This window comes from Lactuca serriola, chromosome 3, assembly GCF_051521515.1.
Source record: "Lactuca serriola cultivar US96UC23 chromosome 3, Lser_US96UC23_V15, whole genome shotgun sequence".
Classification (NCBI taxonomy): Eukaryota; Viridiplantae; Streptophyta; class Magnoliopsida; order Asterales; family Asteraceae; genus Lactuca; species Lactuca serriola.
Genome location: NC_136410.1, coordinates 269185450 through 269195550, shown reverse-complemented (window position 1 = coordinate 269195550; position 10101 = coordinate 269185450).

Below are 10101 nucleotides of genomic sequence, written 5' to 3'. Positions count from 1 at the left end.
TAAAAGTTAATACCATGATTATAGGAATTATTTTTGGAAGTTATTAATCATATTACTAAATTACCCTTATTTATTTATTTAATTATTTAATCTTTTGTTTAATTTTGATTGGCCCACATTTATGCATACAATAACACAATAATTACTTTAAATACATGAACCTAGCTCTCTCTCTCTCTCTCTCTCTATATATATATATATATATATATATATATATATATATATATATATATATATATATATATATATATACTAGGCGAATGCTCGTGCGTTGCGCAGTGGGATAATTATGTAGTTAATATGGTTATATATGGTTTAATGTATTGTGAATAAGCCATACATAAAACTTGTATGCGATTAAATAGCATGTATATTTTTTGATTTATAGATTTTTTATCATAATAAATAATGAAATTTTGTTACTATTAGTTTAAAATTTTAAATATAATTTTTATGTACACAGTAGTATCTAATGTAATTAGTTGATGATTGATTAGATATGGATTCTCATTTGTGGTCGTCTATTTATGTTGAACCTCATAAAAATACATATTTAACGACTTTTGTTAGTTTACTATTGAATAGAAAATGGTGTCGTATTTTAAGTAAATATAAAAAATCTCATTCTCAATCTATTTTAAGATAGTGACATATTTTAAATTAATATAAAAAATCATATTCTAGAACTAATGAAAAGAAAAAACGGAGCCAAAATTTTTAACTATAATAAAGTTGATTCCAATCAAAAAGTGCTCAATCGAAGATTATATCATTTAATAAACATCATAAGATATTACGTTATATTCAAATTACAGACATCATTTTTGTAAGAGTCATTCAAAATATATGAGACTATAGTGCCTAATACAACAATATAATAACCAAATGACCCTAACATATTTTAAATGAAATATAATTATAATATATTATCTATGCAACTAAATTTCTGCACAACATGTATGATTCGTCTACTACATGGTATTCTTCTAATATATTATATTATACTATAAACATTATATTTGAAAACCACTTTGAGTTTTATTGTAGTTTATAACATTAAATTTGTGATGGGCTGTATTTTATACACATTTGTGTATTTATATCTATATTATATATTTAAATCAAATCTTATATAAACATCCAACCTAAATATTCATCTTCGAGTTTTCTTTCTTCGCCATGTAAACAAACTTTTGTTATAAAGCCAAAAATGGAATAAAAAACATTTAATTGTATGATCATGATATATTGTATTTTGATTGGGGCTTGTACAAAACATGCATGAGCATATATTATTAATTTATCTCTTGTTTTGGGTAATTCGAATAAGATAGCTTCAAATCGAACGTATCAAACGAATTACCCATTTACTAAAGTCTAAAACCTAAAAACTCAAACATGTTCTAATACCATACAAATGCATGAGGTTTTAGCAAATTATTATCTCATATGAATTACCATTGATTATGTGTGATTAATTATTAAGAATGTGAAAAGGTTTGGGGGTTTCAAATGCATGAGGTTTTAGCAAATTATTGTGGGAGGTTTCAAATGCATGACAATCAAGGGAAAATGCAAGCTTTATAAGTATGTAAGATATATTAAAAAGGTTTTAAGTTAGGAATAGTGAACATGCATGCTTTTTGTCAATTTTGCCCCTTATTCTTTAGTCATTTTGACACCTTTGGTCTTTACAATCAAAATTTTTACATTTTTCAGGAACATTTTAATATTTAAAGTTTAGCCACAAAACTTTAAGGAATTGACAACTTTTGTCACTTTTCTAAAAACTTGTTAATTTCAACCCGTTTCATTCTTTAGCAATTTTGACACTTTTGGTCCTTACAGTCTAAACTTTTATATTTTTTCATAAAAAAAAACACAAAAAACTGCCCGGGACAAATTCCGGGTTTGTCCTCATATTTAATTTTTTTGTTTTTTCTCGTTTCTTGCACTTTCTGCCGTTTGTCATTTTCTTCTTTTGGTATCTTTTTTATATATTGGTCCGCATATATATATATATATATATATATATATATATATATATATATATATATATATATTTTTTTTTTGTTACCTCTATCAATCCATCTCCATCTTTAAAAATTAGGGGTCGAATTATCCAACCTGCATTGTTTAACAAAAACGACACTCAAATCAGACGCACACGGCTCATGCGGTGCATGAGTAACATATCTAGTTATTATTATTATTATTATTATTATTTGGTTCAAAACTACGAATTCGTAGGTTAATCTTTATAATTCTTTTGCATTTTTACAGGTAAAACTTGTAGTTTTTTTTTTAACAAAATGTCGCTTTGGCAATTTCGCATTTAAAATTCATGGATCAAGTTTTTTAATCATTTTCGTCTTTACTAGCGACAACCAACATTACAACCTCCATAGTCGAATTTCTAAAGTAAGATTGATTTTTAAAAGCCCACAAAATGGTAAACCCAACTACTTGCAGAAGAATGATATTCGATTTGGCATCCTAGTAGGTTTCTATTGTTTCCATCATGAGGGTCTTACGTAGACCTGCACATTTGCAGTTCCAGACCGGTCTTGGACCGGTTTCGAAACGGTCCAGTCTTTTTGAAATCGATCTCGAAACGGTCCGGTCTATTTTTCAGACTGGTTTCATTTGGTCTTTTTTTCATTCGGTCTTTTTTCGGACCGGTCTTTTTGCGGACAGGTCTTTTTTGGACCGGTTTTTTCGGTCTCGTCTCTCGGTCTTTCCATACGCCTTTTTTGGTTCGATTTACGAGTTTTTTTGTTCGGTTTCAATATTTTTCGATTCTTTTGTTTTGGTTTCGAGTTTTTTCCATTAATAAATATGATATTATCACCAAAATAATAAATTAAGAATTATTAAAAATGATAATTTAAATTTTATAAAAGAAAAAAATAAAATAAATTAGATAGTTGGTGATTAAAAAATGTATAATTAACACAAAAATTATATATTTATAAACTTTGGTTACAAGTCTATTTTTTCAGACCGATCTCAAACCAACCCGAGACAGTCTCAAGCTGGTCTTTTTTCGGTCCGGTCTTTTTTAAACCGGTCCGGAACGGTCTCAAGCCGGTCTTTTTTCGGTCCGGTCTCGTTTTAGACCGGTTCGGTCTCGGTCTTTTTTGGGTCCGGTCCGAGACCGATATTTTTGTGCATATCTAGTCTTAGGTGATGCTCTTGGACTCCCGGTTAACACGCTTAAGATTCTATGTAGTTTGAGTGTACCATAAGGTGCATATTATGATTGATTAAAATGGTTGTTATAATCTCTTGCTAGTTTTTGTTAATCATTTGAAACCTATTTCAGTTGATGTTACTTGTTAAAAACTCGTTTTAATGTTTTTCAACTAGAACACCTTTTAGAAGACATGACTTGTTTTTGTAAATAAAAGACCTTTTAATTAATTTCAAAATTTAAAACAGTTTTAATAAATTCGAAAACATAATGTTGAAAGTATATCAAATTTGAAAAATGCATTTATTCAAATAATAACAATCAATATTCCTTTTTATTGCGGTGTTTAGGGAAAATCATCGTTCCAAGTTTGTTGTTTTGTTTTTGCATCTATTATAAGATCAATCATAAAATAAAAAAACATAAAAAACCATAATGATGTAATAATAGCTCTCGATGTTTATACTAACCCAACGAGTCATTTAGGGTTTCTATGGTCATTCTCTATGGGACAACCTAAAGGGCTATTACAAAATACGATTTTAGCATTCCAGTCTTCAAATATGCTCCAATTGCTTGAATCGCGTCAACAACCATCTCGGTTTGTCCTCTTCCTTGGATTGATTTCTTTATTTCTTCGAATAAGAATTGCAACAAAATAAATACTATATTTTATTTATAATCTGCATAGAAAAATGAAAACGAAATATAAGATGCCAATCTAATTATATTTAAAATATATCTAAAAGCGACCAAACAGTCACATCCACACAAAATTACCAAATAAACACATAGATCACATCGATAATTTGTGTGGGCAACTTAAACGTCAAAACACTAACATTAACATACCACTATTGAGTTTCAGTTCACAACATGTAGAATAAAATAAAACCTAAATAGTTGCTGGCCATGAGAAAAACAAAAGAAACCCTTAAGAACTCCCTTCAAAATCATGGATTAAGAGGTATACCATTCAGTTAATGAGGCTACTATGCTATTCCCATCGGTTCTTATTTGAATCTTTAAATGTTTCAATCTTATTACCAATAATAAAAGGTAAATCAATACTAGATAATAACCGTATTCTTCGCTCACTTTCTCTTTTTGTACGACCCAAATAAGATCAACAAAAGTTGAGAGTACAGTCAATATGTTTTGATGATCCACATACACCAACCGTTTCTAGTACTCTACTATTCTTATCTGTTGGGAAACTTAGGGTTTGTGGTGGAGATCTGGATACCAACTTGGATCGTGATATCACTTTCCGAACTGATATTTCTACCGTATGCCTGAGTTACAAGAAATTCAGCCTAGGATAATCCAAGTAGACACTTACGTTTCTAGGCACAGAAAACGTAAGCCAATATGCTAGAGGATTCTGTGAAAGTATGATGAAAACGAGAGCTTAAGATCGTAACCCTCTTCTGGAGAGGAATAGCTGTTTATATATTAAACACGGTGAGGTTTTGGGGCGCTGCTCCTCGACCCCGCCCGCTGACCTGGCAACGGGACCCTAGCCAGGGGCGCTGCCCCTTTGGAAACCTCGGACCCCCGACTAGTCGTCGAACTGACTTCTGACTCGATCTTAAATATGCGTGCACTCCGCACAACCCCGTACATATATTAGAGTACAAATCATGAAGCCCCTTAGCTCACATGTTGGTTCCAGTTACTTAAAATGACATGGTGACACTAAAATCACTAACACTATATGTAACGTAAACCATTATATTATGCCTTTGCATGAAGCCAAAATTTTCATAAGCACGTACTATTAGTTTCAAAATGAAAAATAAAATCTCTTCCTCCAATTGATTTTCCTATTTTGAGAAAAAAGTTAAAAGGATGGAAACTACAATAAACATTATAATAAACAGTATGTTATGTAGGCCTGACAATTCTCGACACGACCCATGAAACGACACGAAATAAATGGGTTTGGGTTGAGTTTTTCAACCAGCCAACACGTCAACCCGCCAACCTGTCAACCCGTTTATTAAACGGGTCATATATGAGTTTCTCAAAAAATAAACGGGTTGACCCGCTAACCCGTTTATATTTTTAATTAAAAAGATATATATTTTTTATTTTTAAATGTATTTATGTATAAAGTATTAATATTAAATAAGTATTATCTATGTTTGTATTAATTTTTAATTTGAACATGTTTCTACGAATGTTTTTAATTTTCATTTGGATGTTTAAGACTTAAATAGTCAACTGTCTAAAATTTGGATATATTTGCATCAACCATCAAGAATTTATTTATGTTTAATTGTCAATTTTATTTATGAAAGCTGACACACGAACCCATCAACTTGTGAACCCGTATAAATAAACAGGTTGGCGGGTCATATATGGGTTTATGTTTCAAACCCGCCAACCCGTGACCTGTATATTTAAATGGGTTGTGTTTGGGTTGACATATTTTGACCCGTCAACCCGTAACACGCCAACCCAAACACGACATGATTGTCAGACCTAATATTATGTTGCATTACTAAGAGAGGGACGACGAAGAACGAGCAACTTAACCATTACAATTACAATGATAAGGGATAATAGACCACTGAGTATAAAAATGTACATAGCCTCGCCAATGGGAGGGAGTCGGTTCTAACAATAATAAATACTATATCAATATAAAGATGTCATATAATGACCGAAGACACGAAAAATAGTTTTATTTTCTTATATCCTTGGTGATGCGTTTTAATTTTTTTATTATTAATAAACTAGTTTATAATTCATGAGAATCACGGTTATAAAATTAATTAAATTTTCATATTAAAAACTAAAAAAATTTCGTCAATTATTTTAAATAAACTATTAATTAAGAGATATATTTTTATTTATATAAAATTATAATCTTTGGTTTAAATAAATACGTGTAATTATATCATTTTATACTTTGTATTAACTTTATTTTAATTTTTATTATAATATTATCAATTTAATGTAATTAAAGTGAGAATTTTAAATTTTGAAATTTGAATTTGAAAATCAATAGATTGACAAGTAACATAACATCAATTAGAAGGTATAATACATGACAAAAGGAAAATAAACTTATTTTTTTATTAGAATAGAAAGATATATATTTAGAGTAAATTGCAAAATCTACAAGTTGAAAGAGGTCACATATACTCGCCAATCTTTTATGTCCTTTATATTAAACCTTTTTAGGAATTGCAATGGTCTAATTCCAAATTTCTAGTATATAATCACTACAAGAAAAATGCCAATTAGTGACGAAAACGAAATGGTCACTAACAATAGAAGGACTCGTCACTAAATAATTAGTGACCAAAATTTTGGTCGTCACATTTCGTCACTATAGGTCCGTCACAAAAATATTTTAGTGACAAAAATGTAAAAGTAGTCACTAAATAGTGACTAAAACATAATGGTCACTGAATCTATGAGGACCCCATTCATCACTAAATGTTGTCACTAAACAATTAAAGTCGTCACTGATTTATCTACTTAAAGACCATAAAAAGTCGTCATTGTCTTATCCGATTAGTGACCATAGAAAGTCGTCACTGGTTTATTCAATTAGTGACCATAAAAAGTCGTCACTAAATTATCCAATTAGTTACCAAAAAAACTTGGTCACTGGTTTTTGTTGCTATTTCTTGTATTTAACTCATTTAAAAATTGATTTGTAAATTAGGAAGAAGAATACAACTGCCATTGAATATACAAATAATAATACAATAATATAATTTTTGTTTATTTTTAACTTAATATATTCAGTGGGTTAAAAATTAATGGTAACAAGAAATTCCTTTATGGCAACAAATTTAACTGGTCTTCTACAAAACTCGGGTATTTCATTAGCATCTCTTCGCCTGCCATCTGGACCAAGATTGCATTGATAATCATGAGGAGTTTCATCTGCGAACCATGTAAAGAGCAACATATAATGCATATTTGCATTATTTGTATTACTATTATAAGATATATTTATACATTTATACATATCATTATGTACAGAAATCAAGAGATATAAACTCACCACAAAAGTTGCAGATGAAAACATCTTCCACGATCAGTAAATTTCATGAATGAAAATAATGTTTGCAACGGGAACAACGAACATAGTCACCTTCACGAAAATCCATTATCTTAAAAATAAGACATTTTGAGGCCATATTGAAATGAGTATATTACAATTTCAAAAACTTCAAGAAAACTAGTATTTTCCAGTCTTGCATGGGTAAGCTGCTTGGATGGATGTGAAAGGGCCAAGGGATGAACCAGAGATGTGTTGAGAAGATCTTAAATTAAAGTAAGAAACAAATGTAATGTTCACAAGAAAAGTTAATGAAAGGGGATAAATATTACCAAAAGACATAAATTAGAACAAATACTTCCATAATCAGATCCATCAAGAACCATTAAGCGATTATTATATCGTTTATCTTTAACTACATTTTTTATTGCAATAGCTTCCCCACTTTCTAAGCATTGGCCTGCACAAGAGGGTAAAAAAGTAATTCCACCACATCTCTATTTCTAGAGTTGTTGCTTCAAGACTCAAAGTATTACCTGAAACATAATTCCAAAAGAATCTTGGCTAATCATGCGCTCTGCCATATAGCTTATTGTCTGAAAGATAAAATGTAACCAAATATCATATTGTTCATTTAATACAATTACAAAATGTAACATCCCAAAATCCAGGTAAAGCTATTAAATCCTTCCATTTTGTCAAGTTGTTAAGAGTGGTCCCTTGGAAGATTTCTTGTAGCAAATGAGTACGCTGGGCGTACTGGGGAGTACGTTGCGCGTACTCATGCGCTTATTTTGGACGCGGGCTCACCTGGGTACGCTGGGCGTACCTAGGGTTACGCTTGGCATAATGGGTCCAGACGCAAACCCTAAAATTGACTTGTGCACTATATAATGGACGTTAAGGCTTATTTCTCAGCCTCCATATCAGTGAGTGAAACCCTAAGAGAGCCTTTCATCGTCCTTAGCTTGAGAGTGAGTGTTTTGGAGCTAAAAGTGCCTTGGTGTGTTAGTGAAGAAGAAGAAGGAGAGGAGCTTGTGGAGGCTAGAGCTTGAAGTGCAAGTTTGGATCTGAGATCTACAGAGGAAGGAGCTGCATCTGGAGGTATAAAGTTCAAAACTTTCCTCTTTATTTTGGTTAGATGGTGCATGGGCCATTTTAGGGTTAAAAGTCCCAAAGGTGGAGACTTTATGAGTATAATGTGCTCCATGGACCTAGATCTGTCCCATATCAGTGGTATTTGTGTTATAGATCCATAAAGTTTCCATATTGATCGTTGATATGAGGTCATGCTTGAGTATTGAGCTTTCTAGTGTTTGGAAATGGAATATTATGGGTTTTAGTGACTTGTCCAGCCATGCAAAGGCTTAAAGTCACCAACTTTATGGATTAAGAGGGTTATAAATGGTAAAATCTAGAAGTTGGACATGAGTCTTAACTGATTAAGACCCCAAAAAGCTTAGAGTCTGAAACTGGGAGTTATGTGGGGCGTAATCCCAGTACGCGTGGCGTAAGGGGTCGCACACCCCGTTTTCTGTGAAGACACCGGGTACGCCCAGCGTACATGTTTGGTACGCGCAGTGTAACCCGAAGAGTTGACTTTTGTTGACTTTTAGGGTTTGGCCAATTTTTGGGTCTTAGGGCCATGAGAGGGGTAAAATAGTCTTTTACCCTTCTAAGAGTACTAAGAGAGGGAATAGTCTAGCCTTGAGGGATGTATTGATTTAGAGTATTTATTTCATATGATTAGGCGGAGGCTAGATCAGATTTTACAGAGTTCGAGATTTACCGAGTTACCCGAGGTGAGTAATCTCACTATACTTTACCTAGAGTGGTAATTAGAGTTATGTGATAGAGTATTTGTATGTTTTTGCATGATGAGATTTCTATGTGTTTTATGTTATGCATGTTACAGAGTTTGGACCATAAGGCCCACAGAGTTAGGGCCAGAGGGCCCACCAGAGTTATGGGACCGGAAGGTCCCACTCTTGACCAGAGGGTCAAACAAAGTTATAGCCTCGAGTGGCTAATATGTGTTGCATGTGGTATTTTGGGGAACTCACTAAGCAATTATGCTTACAGTGTTGTGTTATGTGTTTCAGATACCAGTGAGGATCGCGGGAAGGCGTCAGTTTGATCAGTACACACTCAAGGAACTTTTACACATTTTGATCTTGGGATGTGATATTATGAATTGATTATGTGATACAATGATGTTTTTATGACAATTATGAATGAAAATGTGTTTTTATAAATGTGAAAAATTATTTGAAAATTTGGGTGTTACACAAAAATTGATTGATAAATGATAATTACCTATTTGGGTTGGCCTTTTAAACCCGAGAACATTAATATTTGTATATGAGGGGTATCTTAAATTTGTTGGATTAGGTGTCTAAGCCCATAACTATAATTGATATGTATTTGACCCGATAGTAGCATGATCCTTTTGGGTTGCCTTGACCATAGCAACTTGACTGGATGAATTATGGAGAAATAGGTTAATTATGATTTATTAATATATTATAAGAATAATATATTAATTGAGAAATCATATTATTTAATTAATATTGGTCAAGAATTAATTTGGAATTACTTTAGTGATCAAAAGAGATTAATTAAATTAAGGGGACTGATATTGTAATTATAAGATAATTGAAATATGGGCTATGGACTCCTAATAGAAGGAGATGGATGAAATTTATGTGGAAGCCCACATAGAAATCGTCCATAGGGGCCTTCTGGAAGAATCTTGTGGACTGCTTAGGGGTTAAACAATCAGATTAGGGGTTTGATTGAAACCCTAGCAGCTCAGCTATATAAAGACCCCATAGGACTCCAAAAATCGACACTTGAACCCTAAGAAGAGTATCAACCGGTTTTT